The sequence below is a fragment of the Aphelocoma coerulescens genome, unplaced genomic scaffold, assembly GCF_041296385.1.
Source record: "Aphelocoma coerulescens isolate FSJ_1873_10779 unplaced genomic scaffold, UR_Acoe_1.0 HiC_scaffold_128, whole genome shotgun sequence".
Lineage (NCBI taxonomy): Eukaryota > Metazoa > Chordata > Aves > Passeriformes > Corvidae > Aphelocoma > Aphelocoma coerulescens.
The window spans coordinates 283,463-298,253 of record NW_027183483.1 but is presented as its reverse complement, the minus strand read 5'-3'; positions in this window follow the sequence as shown (position 1 = coordinate 298,253).

Genomic DNA, 14,791 nt, shown 5'->3' with positions numbered 1-14,791 from the left:
GAAGCAGTGTTCCTGTATAAAAAATACTCATTCAGCACATCAGTTTGTTTCAATAGACATGCTGTGGACTCTATAAACCTCATCACATAATCTCACAGCACTGCAGAAAACGACAACAAAAGGATTACACTTCTACTAAGCATCCATTAAGCTTATAATTCTGCTTCCTTAGGAGCAGGTTAGCTGGTGCTCAAAATGAAAATGGAAATAATAAGGAGGACAACCAAGGTTGTCTTTCAGCCTGTGAAAATCCCAACAAAGAAAGAGCTCTAAGTAAAACTGAGGCTGTGTGATGGATCTCAGGCTCAAGAGAAACCTTCAGTCCAATGAAGCAGAGGATGGAAAAAGACAAGTCAGTGGCTCTATGCATAATTTCCCACAACACACAGCAGAAACATTAGCAGAAAGCAGAAAGAAACCATTTCTGACTGAAAGCATTTATTCTAGAAATGATGGAGAAGGAAAAATAAAGATCACCACCATCATCTTTTCATCACAACTTCACAGAACAGATGTGCCTTTAAAAGTGTAAACAAATATTCTCAGTTCTGGAATTGGGAATAAGGTGGAGATTTGGTCATCTACAGAGAGGCATAATTCATCTTCCTGGGGTCAGTTCCATTTAATACTTTTAACCAATGATCTGGACTCTTTCCCAAGATTGCAAAATTGGGTGACTTCAGCAGCCACAGCCCAAAGGAAGGCTAAAGTGTAACCAGAGCCATAGACTAGGAAGGACAGTGACAATAGATCACCATGGAAATAACATCAGCTTTGAAAAACAAGGGGACATAGTTTACGCTGGTGTAATGGAACGGCTAGTCATTTTCAGATCCAGTGTGGGATAATAATGGAAGATTGATGTAGAGGATTATAGACATGCTCCAGTGACATGCAGCTGGGGTGTAGAAAAAGATGTGTATCATACAAATCTTTCTTTAGCTTCCTATATTTGACAAGTAGAACATCTCTGTTTAGATAACACAGGCCTTTGGTAGATTCAGTGGTGCTCTGCTGCACATGATTGAGATTACTATATTACCACAGGCCTGGGCCCTAGGGTATATCACCGTGTCCCGCAGCCATAGGGAGGAGGAGGAGAGAAGATCCAACATGCAGGAATTGTGCACCAAGATTTATTCATTTAATTATTTCACAAACTCTTTTACAGACTTTTTTCTTCATAGTCTAATTGGACAAAGGATCAGCCACCCCTTGGGGTGATTGGCTAAAATCCTAAAACATCCATTGTCAAAATATTTTTCTACTATACCATAAACAAGACTTTTTCAAGGTTGCAGGTGGCTTGGTTGTTTACATACTCTGCTACCTCTTCTGTGAGAGAGAGAAGTCTCTCATGGACTTAGAAAATAGCAAGAAAATCCTTGCTAGCAGCATTTTTGTATCTACATTACTGCCCTGCTCCAGAGAAGCTCAAAGCACAGTAATAAAATACGCCTGCACAAATCGCTGACAAAGAGATGAAAACAGCAGGGTTGGTGATCCCCTAGCATGAACTGAACTCAGAGGTACCTGTATCCCTGGATGTCTCTTGTCTGGGTGTTGTTTTGGGGATGTCCCAGATGGTAATAAAAACGGATTCACTCTTTGCATTCCATCTGAGGTTTTCTGGTGGTTCCAGTGTCCTGCCTGTGCTGACTCATGCAGCCATTATAACTATCCCAGCTATCACTTCACAAACCCTCTGCTCAAGGGAGAGGCAGCAGCCCTGCAGTGAGTCCATCCAGCATTACATCTCTGCTCTGCAAAGGACTCCTGTGTGGAGTCCAGTGGGGCAGCAATATCTGCTGATTTCAGAAGCTGCATTTTACTTGGGAAGGTCCAGGTGTTAGGAGATACTTAACAACTTAGCACAGCAACTTAGCACTTAGCAACTAACCAAATTTAAGAACTGAGTTAGCAGCCCTGTGATACCGCCAGCTGTTCATCCTTGAAAAAGTATGTTACACCTCTGGAGGCAGCACCACATTCCTCCTAAGAGAGATGCTTCAGTCCCCTAATCATTCTTGTAGATCTCTGCATGGAGCTTCAGGAGCTCCATGTCTCTTTTGTACTGAGGAGCCCAGAACTGGACACAATAATCCAGATGTGGCTCACCAGGGCTGAGCAGAGGGTCAGGATCACCTCCGTCGGCCTCCTGGCAGAGCTCTTCCTAATGTACCCCAGGACACCATTGGCCTTCTTGGCCACAAGGACACACTGCTGGCTCATGGGTAGTTTTTTGTCCACCAGGACCCCTAGGTCCTTTTCTCAGAGCTGCTTTCCAGCAGGTCAGCACCCAGCCTGTACTAGTGTTTGGGTTATTCCTCCTCAGGTGCAGGACCCTGCATTTGCCCTTGTTGAAATTCAGAAGGTTCTTCTCTGCCATCTCTCCAACATGTTGAGGTCCCTCTGAAGGCCCACACACCCCTTTGAGGTGTCATCCACTTCTCAGTTTTGTATCATCAGCGAACTTGCTGAGGAGGTATCTGCCCCCTCATCCAAGTCATTGATGAACAAGTTAAACAATACTAGACCCAGTATAGAACCCTAGGTGACAGGCCTCCAACCAGACTGTGCAATGGATCATGACCATCTAGGATTTGCCATTCAACCAGTTCCCAGTCCACCTCACTGTCCACTCCAACCCACACTTCTTGACTTTGCCCATGAGGATGTTGTGAGACACAGTGTTGAAAGTCTTGCTGAAACTGAGGCAGACAATATCCGCTGCTCTCCTTTCATCCAGCCAGGTGGTTGTTTCATTGTAGAAGGTCATCAGGTTGGTCAAACATGACTTACATTTAGTGAACCCATGCTGACTACTCCCTGATCACCTTCTTGTCATCCACATAGATGAAGATGGCCTTCAGAATGAGGCACTCCATCACCTTTGCAGGGATCAAGGCAAGGCTGGCTGGCCGGTCAGCTGACTGGTCCTGGGTCCTCCTTCTGGCCCTTTTTGAAGACAGGGGTGACATTTGCTATCACTGAACGTTTCCAGTCCACAGGCACCTCTCCTAATCGTCATGACCTTTCAAAGATGATCATGAGCAGCCTGGCTATGATGTCCACCAGCTCTCTTAGCGCTCAAGGATGCATCCTGTCAGGGCCCAAGGACTTGTGGATGTTGACTTTGTTTAGGTATTCTCTGACCCAATCCTCCTTAACCAAGGGAAGGTGCTTCTCCCAAAATTCATTTACCCTGGGTCTCCTGGGTCAGAGATTCCTGAGGGCTGCTCTTATCAGTGAATATTGATGCAAAGAAAACATTCAATACCTCTTCCTTCTCTGCATCCTCTGTTACCAGGGTCCCCTTCCCATTAAATAATGGGCCCACATGATCCTTTGTTTTCCTTTTGTTATTGATGTATTTGAAAAAGACTCTGGGCATCCTTGGCCAGATTTACTTCCAGGTGGGCCTTGGCCTTTCTAGCCTCATTTCTACTTACTCTGACCATTGCCCTATATCCACTGCAAGTAGCCTGACCCCCCTTCCATCTCCTGTGTATTTCTTTCTTGTACTTTAGTCATGACAGTAGTTCTTTATACATCCACAGAGATTTCGTGTGCCCTTAGACTGATTTCTTCCTCACTGGGATTGTCATTGAGCCTGAAGAAAGAGAACCTTGAATATCAATCAGCTCTCTTGATACTTCTTCCCTGCAGGGGCTGCTCCCATGGAATTCTTCCAAGATCCCTAAAGATGCTAAAGTTAGCTCTCCTGAAGTCTGTGGTCATAATCTTGCTCTCTCTCCTGCTACTTTGTTCAGTACTGAACTCTACAATCCCATGGTCACTACAGCAAAGGCTGCCTGCAAACTTCATGTCATCAAGGCCTTCCTTGTTGGTTAGTATAAGGTCAAGCAGCACACCATTCCTTCTGGGAATCTCCACTACTTGTGACAAGAAGTTATCAGTGCTTTCCAGGAACCTCCTAAACTGTTCATGCTTGTCTATGTTGCTTCTCCAGCAGATGTCAGAGTAGTTAAAGTCCCCCACAAGAACCAGGGCTTGAGACTTTGAGGCTGCCCCAAGCTGCCACACACTTCCTGCTTAGGTGGCCTGTAGCAAACATCCACAACAGCATCACCCTTACTATTCTAACCCTTTTATCCTAATTCTCTGTTCTGGGTTTGTTTCTTTCAGTGATTTTTTTCCCCATCTGCTACCTGGAAGAAGGACAATGGAGTGGGGGTGTGGGGGTGTGATGGTATTGCCTAAGAGACAAATGGGGCAATTAGGAAAAAATTATGTAGCTAGGTGTCACAACATTCCATTGAAATGGCTCTGGCTGGGGGCAAGAAAAAGGTGAGGGGGGTACCCCGCAGGTTTTGGCCAGGGTTTTGCTGAGTGTGGTTTCTGAGTTCAGGGGAGGAAGGGGCTGTTTGCCTGCTTCCCTGCCACCTGACTACTCAGCGCTCAGAACCAGCGTGTGTGGTGCCGAAACATTGGAACCGGCTCTTGCCAAACCCTCTGCCCACGATACATTGCCGCAGCCACTCCTGTGTGTTGGACTCCAAGATCCCGGTCTGCTGTGGTTTTCCTGCACTGCAAGTCTGCTTAATTTTTTGTTTGGTTGGTTGGTTGGTTTTTTGTTTTCCAGCTGTTGGGAGAGGGTCCAGAGCCAACGTGTGGGGTGACCCCTTATGGGCCACCTCTGCAGGGTAACCCTGCAATCATGACCAACTGGCACCCATGACTTCCCAGCTCAGCCAAGCTGCCATTTAACCTCGTGGTCTCCTATCGTGCACCGGAGCACCCCCTGCAGCTGCAGGGGAATCATCGCACCTGCCCTGCCCAGACGGGAGCCAACAGCGCCCCTGCCAGCTGTGGCCGCAACTATAGCAAAGGGGAAATGGCTTAAAGAACAGGAAGAGACTGTTTATTGGGGTTTCTGGTTTTCTTGGTTTGTTGTTGCTGCCACTGTTGTTGTTTGCTTGCCTTGTTATACACATACATACTAGTAAAGAACTGTTATTCCTTTTCCCATATCTTTGCCTGAAAGCCCCTTAATTTCAAAGTTACAATAATTTGGAGGAAAGGGGTCACATTTTCCATTCCAAGGGAGGTTCCCACCTTCCTTGGCAGACACCTGTCTTTTAAACCAAGACACTCTCTCAACCTGCTAATCATCCAACCCAAGACAGAGGTCAATACATTCTGTAGGAACCCAGGGTGCTGAGAATATTTCTCTGCCTATTTTTAAGGGGTTTTACCCCCCTGGACACCACTGGTATAGCTTTAAACCTTGGAAAAAATTACCAACAGTCAGACAACAGCTAGAAAAACACAGTGGTGTGAATTAGGTTATAGACTACTATGTAAGATTGTCACAGGGTGAAAAATTTATAGAGGTTTTGGGCTTCTCTTTGTAGTAAATAGATAAGAGTAAAAAATATCAAAATGGAGGATTGTTGTTCTCTAAATCTTCTCCTTCTTTTGCAGTAAAAGTAGTTTGGATTGATTGGATAGAAAATTCGCAGTTCCTAGTCATGTTACTGAATAACTGGTAAGAAAGTAAAAATAATGTACGTTTTTAGTAACTATTGGTTAAAATGTCTTTAAAAGGCTGTGTAAATCTTGATAATTGCTCTCACTTCTACTTTTCCTCCTTCCATGCTGTACCTGGGTCATGCTAGTGGCTCAGTTTCTCTGATAAGACTTAATAAATAACTATCTAGAAGCATTGAAACTACAGAAGACGTCTCGTTTTATCTTTTAAGCACCTTGCAAGGACTCTCAGCAAATTCTCTCCCATCAGGAGAGACTCGACTTATGGCACAATAAAGTGTCACATTCTAAGTGTTGCCTGATGTAAAAAGCAACTCCATGACCACACCTTCCTGGTTTGAAGTTTGAGTTTATTCAGATTCAATTCTTCTGGATTCTGCCGTGTTACAAAATGTACATCGACACAAGAAATTGATATAACAGTTTTATTTAATGCTGCAGCATTAAGCAAGCAAAGCATGTTTGAACAGCCAGTGTTTTTTCAGCTCCAAGCCAGCTGTCTGTGCAAAAAGGCTTCCAAAGAGCCTTCATGCAACAGCACTCTTGTGAACAAATAAGAAAACCCGGGGGGTGGAAATCCACACAGGAAATAGCTATGACATACAGCGAATAAAATACTTCCACATCACAAAAACGGTGACTTACATGACGGGATGATTAACACTGGTGCTGCTGGGCTGTTCCACTACTGGTTGTACTGGCTAGAGGAGAACAGGGAGGAAAAAAGGAAGAAAAACTGAGCCGGCAGAGGGCATTGGTGGGGCAGGGGTGGGGCTAGAGGGTAGAGGCGGAAGAGGAGGAGCAACAGCTCTGATACTGCTTGTCAGGCCTGCTGGGGAGCGCAGCAATTGGATGGGACTGGATATAGTATGGTGGCCAACATGACCACCAACACCTCTCAGCTCCTGCCGCTTGGTAACCAGTGTCACCGCGATGTTCCCACACTCACTCAGTGTCTGGTGGGCAGGGAAGAGAAGGGGGAAGAAAAAACAAAGAGGCTGTGTGTGGGTACCTTTGGGTGGTGTGAACGGTGCTGAAGCTCAGTGGGAGGTTCCTCGCCTGGCCCCTGCCATAGGGCAGGGGCAGTGGACAGGAAGGTGGCTTTGGCCATGGCTGGGGCTGAGTGCTGGTACTTGGCCATGTGGTCATTAGCCACAAACTGGCAACAGTAAGTGCTCTCACTGAAGTGTACATGTTCCTTTCATGTTAAAATCATTGTCCGAGAAATTTGTCTACGTACTAGCAGCAGCAGAGTGTGCAAAGAAACTTCTTCCTTAACATATATCTTTTTGTGTCTTTTTGATTTTATTTTTTTTACCCGTGACTGTGGGAGTTACTTTTTGTCATCACAATGTCAAGGTTTTTGTTCTAAAAATAGGTACACTCTATAAAAAGCATCTTTTGGTTTTGTTTACAGAGCTTGTGGACAAATGCATGAGTTCATGCATTCATATTGTGATGAGTGATAAAAAAATTTTTGGAACACTCCTAGGATCTGATGATTTTGTCAGTAACCTTTGATGGAAAGAGTTAAAGCCATCCACTTTATGCTTTGGCTCAATTCACTAAATGCCTTTGACATATTTGAGTACATTAGCTAGAAGCTTTTTGTATGGCTTAGTTGTAATTTTCTGATATTTTTATTTTATGGAAAAATTCACAGTGCAGTGTAAAACTAAAATAACTAAATGTTTTTACTTTAAAGTGCTGGGCCTTATTTTCCCCGGAACTGGATTTTCAGATATTGTATTAGAAGATGTTACAGAATTTTAAGTATTACTTCTGCCTCTTGATGCTATTTAATGCTTGGTTTGCTGAGGAAAATGATTGTGTAAGACCTATAAGAAAGGTGGACTTATATTTTTTGAATACTTACTAGCTGAATAGTTTATGCTTTGGACATAAATTACAGAGGGGGATCTCTTCAGCCATGCCACAGAGTACTTGTTGCATGATTTATATGTGTAATCAGGTTCCTAATTTGTAGCCTTGATTTTGCATGGGTTATGTGTTGAATTTTCCAGCAGTTTGTTTGCTTTTGAAACTTCCCTTAAAGTCTAGGCAAAGATTTAAAAGGTAGCAGACTTAAAGAGTATTACCTTGGTAAGACGTGTTGCTATTGAAAACATATTTTGTGTACCACTGGTATTCAAGAAATTTCCAGGATTTAGCGGGTGAATCTGTATGTTTGCGTACTGAGACAAAAAGTGCTTTTTAGTTGCTAGGTAAGCTTTTTTTTACTCAGGTGGTCCATTTATCAAGATTATGCTGCAGTATGGCTAATTTATTTGTTAGTTCCAATAGCTGTGATCTTAGAGATTTGTTTTACTTCTGTAATACAAACTGGGATCTTTGTACCTGATTATGTGTTCTTACTTTTTCTAATGCTACTTCAGTGAATATCACCTGAGGGCAGAAGAATAACAAAGCTAGTCAAGATTTTACTAAATGGAAATAACATAACAAAGTTAAGTCATCACTGTTAAAAGACTGTGCATTCATTTTCTGTACCTGTAAATTGAACAGTAACTGAGTTCAACTACTTCAAGATGAGCTTTCCAGACAGTTTTGTTACATAAGCTATTTTCAAGTAGCTTCCAGGGCATATGATTCTATGAATTATCCTGAAAACTGACCTTGTTGCCTTACTTGGTAGATTTTGCAGTTAAAAAAAAAAAAAAAAAAAAAGGGAAAAAAGAAAGGAGCATAGCCCTAATTTCATTTTATTGAATGTTTTTCAGGTTTTCAGATGTGCAGGGAATCACTGATCTCACCCACTCGGGTGCTTCATACAGCAGCTTCTAACTGCTGTTTGCCTGCATAAGTATGTAGATGGAATACATCTACATTTCATTTGTTATCTTATGTATAAATGTGTTTGTAGCAGTTTGGGTGCTTACAAGCTTGTCAAGTCATTTGGTGATTATGATACCATGTGATACCCAGAGAGCTGAATCTCTACATACTCTGAAAAAATAAAAAAACTAAAGTTCTGTTGATTATACCAAATCAGAAGCATTATGATTTTTAGTTTATCATGTGCTGCTGTATGTAGATCAATACTGAAATAGTAATTAAATATTGCAATTTTGCAATTGCTGAATTCTGCAATTTCCTAAATGCCACAGAAGCAAAACCACAGTAGTTTTTTTCTTGTTTGCATAGATGGCTTAAAGTCTGGACTTCCTAAATAACAGCATTCCTGATTTGTGGGCAGAAGAAAACTGTCTTGAGTCAAAGTCAGCTCTGTGCAAATGATTTTGTTCTCTTACCTATCTTGTACCTCTACACAGTGTGTCTGAGCAAGTGCCATCTTGACTTAATTTCTGAGCCATTTTCTGCTTTGTTTATTGTTCCCCATCCATGAAGGATAGTGCATGTTCCGGTTTCTTGTGTGGGGTAAAATTGCATTAGACTTTTTCTTACTTTGGTCCCAAAAGTAGCAAATCTTTGCCTCAAAATGTTCAGCTGATTATTAAAAACGTATCAGTAAAAGGAATGGTTATCTTTTTTTCCCTTATTCATTGTTTTTCTTTTGTATTTCTGTTCAGTTCTTTACTTTCTTCACTGGAAAAGTTTGTGCTTACTGCCTGCTGCCTGTAGAAGGGTTCAGGCTCTTAGTTTTTGGGCCCTGCTTTACAACAGAAGTTGGAAAGAGGAAACCAGCTTCTCAGTATAGCAAGTTTGGGGAAGAATCAGCAGTAGGAGAAATTCTTTGTGAAAGGAAATGTGTTCTTTGTTGTTTTGAAAATTATCTGTGGTATTTCCAGATATAATTGTATCCTTGGAGTGAATAGCAAAGAGAAAAACAAAAATGTGTGTTTCCTAGGATCTCCTTTGTGTTTTGTTAAACTTCCTCTGTATTTTGAAGATTCTTTTTGGTATGTGCTTCTCTGGAAGTGGCTGACTTCCTCTGTTGTGATAAGAAGATAATGCTGAATCTAAAACCCAGTTCTGTGGTCCACTCTAGTCTTCATCTCCTAAAGTGTTGTAAAGCAAGAATGTATGGAGTTTGTAAAGCTCAAATCTATGGCACTAATGTAAAATTGTCTTATTCTTTTATAGCTGGTTCCTGGAGGAGAAGCACCTGAAGTATAAACTGATAGAGTTGTCATCTATGAAGATGTGGTTTTTAATATGTAAATCTAAATAGAGCTTCTGTGGTGTGGGTTTTGGCGTGGATTGTTTGTTTATTTTATTTACACATTTTGCAGTTGACATTTGATAAACAACAAGGATTTCCTCTTCAGGAAAGGTGAATTGGTAATGCTGACTTTTTAAGTTGAAATTGTGACTCTCTTGGAAAGACACATTAATCTGTTCTGAATAAAAGACTTTATTACTTACTTACTGTGTTCTGTTGTGTAAGTGCACAAGTTGAATAGTTTTATAACTGGTGGATGAAAAGGAAAAATAATAGTTATGTTTCAGTTGCTGTCAGTTTTCAATTTTTCTACATCTGTTGCATTTGATTATAGCCCAAGTCTATATAAATGAGCCAAGAGATCACTGTTCTCTGGAGGGCAGACAGATAATCTGAATCATTTGTTTAAATGCAGCTCCAAGCTATGTCAGCTCTGGTTCTGCCAGCCGAGAGATTGAGCCGTCTTGGGCTTCTTTTGCTTGGTAGAGGTACTTTCTAATAGTAAAGGCACTTCAGTGGTATTTGGCAAGTGAGGACAAACAGGCTAGACCTAGTTCTTGTTCAGAAGGTTAAAAACTACAAAAGGCTGGTATTCAAATTTCTCATTTCTGTCAGTGGTGACTCAGCTTTCACCACTAAGTGGTGTTGGGTATACTTAATTAAATTGGGAGATGCCTGTGCCCACTTGCCTAGTTTGGAGTACTCCTTTTAGTGTGAACTTTTTTCCCGCTGTGTCCTCCTGTGATATAAATTGGACATACCAACTACTATTTTAGGAGAATTTCAATAAAGTGAGGAATGGCCGTTTTTACTTTGTCATGATTGACAAAAAATAACAGGTTCTAAATCACATCCATTGGAGCTTATGCTTCCACAATACACTGCTCAAGTGATTTCTGTATGTAAATACCTTTGCAGAGGAATCCCAGCTGCCTGCTGGCAAGGGGAGTAACAGCATGGACTCAGAGACAGGATGTTCTATCTCTTGCCTTCCCATCAGCAGCAGAAGAAAGAAGAGTGGTCCATTACAGAGCACACACTGAAGCTATGCACTTTGATTCCTGTCTGAGTGTACCATCATATTCTTTCACTGTCACAGAGTCCACTTGCAAATCTTAAGATGCTCAGCATTTGCTGCAGAAAAATAAGAACTTATTACAAAAAAAGATTGTGCTGGGTATCACCTTTTTCCAGGCAGCCTGTAAAAACCCATATTAGTGCTAAGGCTTTTTTCTTTTAAAGCTGTGTGCAGCCTCATTTTTTTGCACACTCCCAGCAACCATTGCCTTTATTACAATCCCTCCACAAAACACAGCAAAGAGAAATCAGTTGCTAGATTTTACATTCAGAGAGGAGGATAGCAACTGCCCCATGCACACCAGGGCAATGAGCTTTCCTTTCAAACTCTATGTACCTTCATATTCTTTCAATCTCGCAGAGATCTTGTGCCCTTCCTAAAAATATCCTGTAAAAATCTCCATCACAATTGACGTCAACTGAGAAAACTCATTCTGTCTGTATTTTTAACTCACACCCCTTGAATTGCACCACACACCCTGTTCTCTGCCTTCCTTCTCATTTGCAGCTGTGTGTTCTGTAGATAACAGGCTGTGAGGAAAAAGAGTAGTCCAGCCACTGTCAACAGTCCTGAAATAATTTCTTTGTGAGCTGTACCTGCACACTCTTCTGTTTAGCTTTTACTCTCTGTGAGATTGAAAGAATGTGATCATACATGTATTTTAGAACTCTGGCAGTGCTTTGGAGCTATGCACTTCTCAGCTGAGTGTACCATCATAATCTCACTGTCATACAGTCCACCTAGCAAAACTGAAAATGCTCAGCAACTGCAGTAGAAAAAAGCACCTTGTATAGTCTCAAGTAAGGACAGTAAATGGTCATGATTTGCAGCTGAAAAAATTCTTACTTGCAAAATTTAGTGTCTTAAATATGAGTGAATGGTATAATTTGAACAGTTTCATTTATACAAGAGGAATTTGACAGATAAATTTTATCTTCTGCTAAGATTAAGGTAACATTTCCTGAAGACAATGAGTCTCTCCTTCATTGAGGAAATGAAACACATTGATTTTGTATACAATATTAAAACTTCTGTAAAACTTTCAAAATCATAATGGCTTGTCAGTTTATGGTTGTTGAGCCTGACACATTAGGTGATGTCCTGTGCATTTTGCATGCTTTAAAGTCACGCACAAGTAATTTTATTGTTTCCTTTTTATTTCTAAAACACCTGTTCATCAAACCATATAAGCACAGAACTAAATCTCATCTTCTGTCTTGTTGCTATAAACTATTGTGTTGCTGTAAAATATTTTAGCTGACAGAAACTCAAGCCAACAGCTTTGTACTCCTACTTGTATATGTGATTATTATGCAGTTGCTCAGAACAAGTTAACAGGCAAATGCATGCTCTAGCTACACAGAAGGCACAAAGCACCTGGCATTTTCCTATCAGTCACTGGAAGAGGACAGATTCTCCCAGGTAACTCTGTCTAATATAGAGATAAGAGAACTTGGACCCCTCTCCCAGTAGGAGCAACACTCTGTGTTTCTGCAGTGAGTGAAAACTGCTTTAACAAGATCCTTTTCTTTCTACAATACTTGAAAAAAAACTCAAAACACAATTTTAAAGCTAATAAAATTGATACCTTGCATTCGGACCGCATTCAGGTAGCAGTCACACTCCTCTTGCAGCCCACGACCTGTACTCACACCATGGTGCTCTACACGCTCATTGTCTGTCAGCTCTCTGTACTGTTCCTGCACTTTCAGTCCAGCAGTGGTTACAGTGTCCCTGTGTCACAGAGAAAGGCTCCAGGAGAGAAGAACTTCTTCTGTTACCCCTTCTCACAGCAGCCTTTTGTTTGAAGGCACGTTCCCTCCAAGCGGTATGGACCGTCCCATTTTTTCACTCTCGCAGAGACCAGTTCCAAACCTTAGAACCACTGCCAGCTGCTCCCAAGCAACAGGGCTAAGAACAGAAGCCCACCGACGGCATTCACCTTGCCCTTCGTAGCCTGTATTCTGCACTCACCCTGGGTGAGTTCTGCACTTCACTTTTCCCCTCGGCTATGTATGAGAACCCAATACCCTTTCAGTCTCACGCAGTCCGAAGTGGCCGTCTGGCTCTCACTTAGAGAAACGCGCCAGCACAGAAACGGTCACTGCACTAGTGCTCTTGTCTCCAAACTTTCCAGCAAAGCGCCACAAGCTGGACCTCTGCAAGACTGAGGTTAAAAACTGAGTGCTTTAAAGTCCAGACCATCACACTACGTGTGAGGTTTCCAGATTGTTAAAAGGACAGTGAGTGGCACCTCTTTGTGGTGCCAATGGAAGTTTTTAAATGTCAGGAAGAGAGTAAGGTCAGTGAACACACTCTCTCTCTCTCCCTCTCTCCATTTCTCTGTGTGAGCCGTGGCTGGAAACTCTTCAGTTTAGATTCAGGCTGCCAGAGTGCCCAAAGGCCATAGTAGGTAGAGCTGTGACGGAAAGCGCATAGCACCAGTCTCTCGTAGGACTGGCGGTGCTGTCAGCTGAGAATGATTTTCCTTGCTCAAGCCTTACCTGGCACCTGCTGAGCGGCTTCACCCAGCCTGGAAACCAGTGCCTTCCCTTGTTACAGTGGGGATACTGCAACACGCCTATATCAAACCAGGAGTCCCGTGGAAAAGAAACATATATATGGACAGATTCTTGCTAGATGTTTCAGAGATGTTTATTTCCCCAGCCGCATGGCCGGGCTCTGCCGAGGAACTGCTACAGTCAGGACCCGAGCTCCTTTTGCCCGCGCAGGGAAACACAAACCAACCACTGGGGAACGAGGCTGACCAGGGGCAGGGAAACCCCGTGTGTCTGTGCCCTCAGGGCCCCTCTTCCCAGGGCTACATGGCGGGGGAGGGACCCCGACATTCCCTCAAGCTCTAGTTACCAGTGCAGTCTCTCACTCTCGCAAATCCCCAAAAGCTTAAAACATTCAGCAGCTGCATCCACGCAATAAGTCCTACGGACTCTGCAAGGCGCGCAGGTGATTCTCCCTTTTCTGCTGCACCACACGTCATCTCAATGCCGCAGAGACCACAGCAAAATGGCACATTTCCACTTGGAAAAGCAAAACACGCCAAGGCAGAAAGCATTAGCTAACAAGCCTCCTTGGGTTTTCCTCTCAGCTTTTCATCTTTGGAGCAAGCCCTGAATCTACGAACTTTGATTCTAAGCCAAATGCCTTGGCATATTCTCAGAGCCTGATATGGTCACCGCTTCACAAAAAAAAATGTGTCAGAAAAAACAAAATGTGTCTGTCGAAACATGCCGATGCACTGCGCATTCCTTCACAGTCCATCGTACCACACTATACTCTGTCGCACTTTCTGACACTATCTATACCGAAGTTTCCTGACATGTCTCGGACAGAGAACCGTGCCGAACACTCGTGGCAACTTGCCCTTGCACCACCTGCCAGGGCCAGTCCTCTTTCCTTTACGAAGCTGCAAAGCGCTGTCAGATGGCGGTGCTGTCTGCCCAGTCCTGGCGGCAGCTCCAAGCACCACGGCGTGCACTGCAAGTCTCGCAAGGAGCAAAGATCCCAATGGACGTCTCGCACAGAAGAAGGTGCCAGCACAAAAGCATGCTCTTCACCACCCCTGCTCGTGGCCCAGCCTGTGGCTGCTGCGTTAAACGTCTTGCACTTTGAAAGACTCCTCCAAGCAAGGGCTTCTCCCCGGGCAAAGTTCGCTGAGCAAGAGCTACACGGACAGCGTGCACTCTGCGAAACCAAAAGGCTTTATCCCTGGACCTTGAGCTGAGGAAAAACCATGCACAGCACACGGTGGCTCTGTGTGCAGTGTGCACGCTGAGAAGCGGCAAAGTGGATTGCCGTGGCTGGGCTTCTCTTGCGTCCACACAAAGCAAGGCAAAGAACGAAGCCGCAGAGCACCGGGCTTGTGTGTGCAGCGCACCGAATTGCAGAAGTCCAGCGAAAAGGAAAGGGTGTCCTTGTAGCTCGAGCTGAGCAAAGAAACCGTGCACGGTGCACCGTGGGTGGGTGCAGCATACATGCGGAAAGGCAGCAAAGTTCACTGCCGTCGCTGGGCTTCTCTTCAGTCCAGACTACTTAAG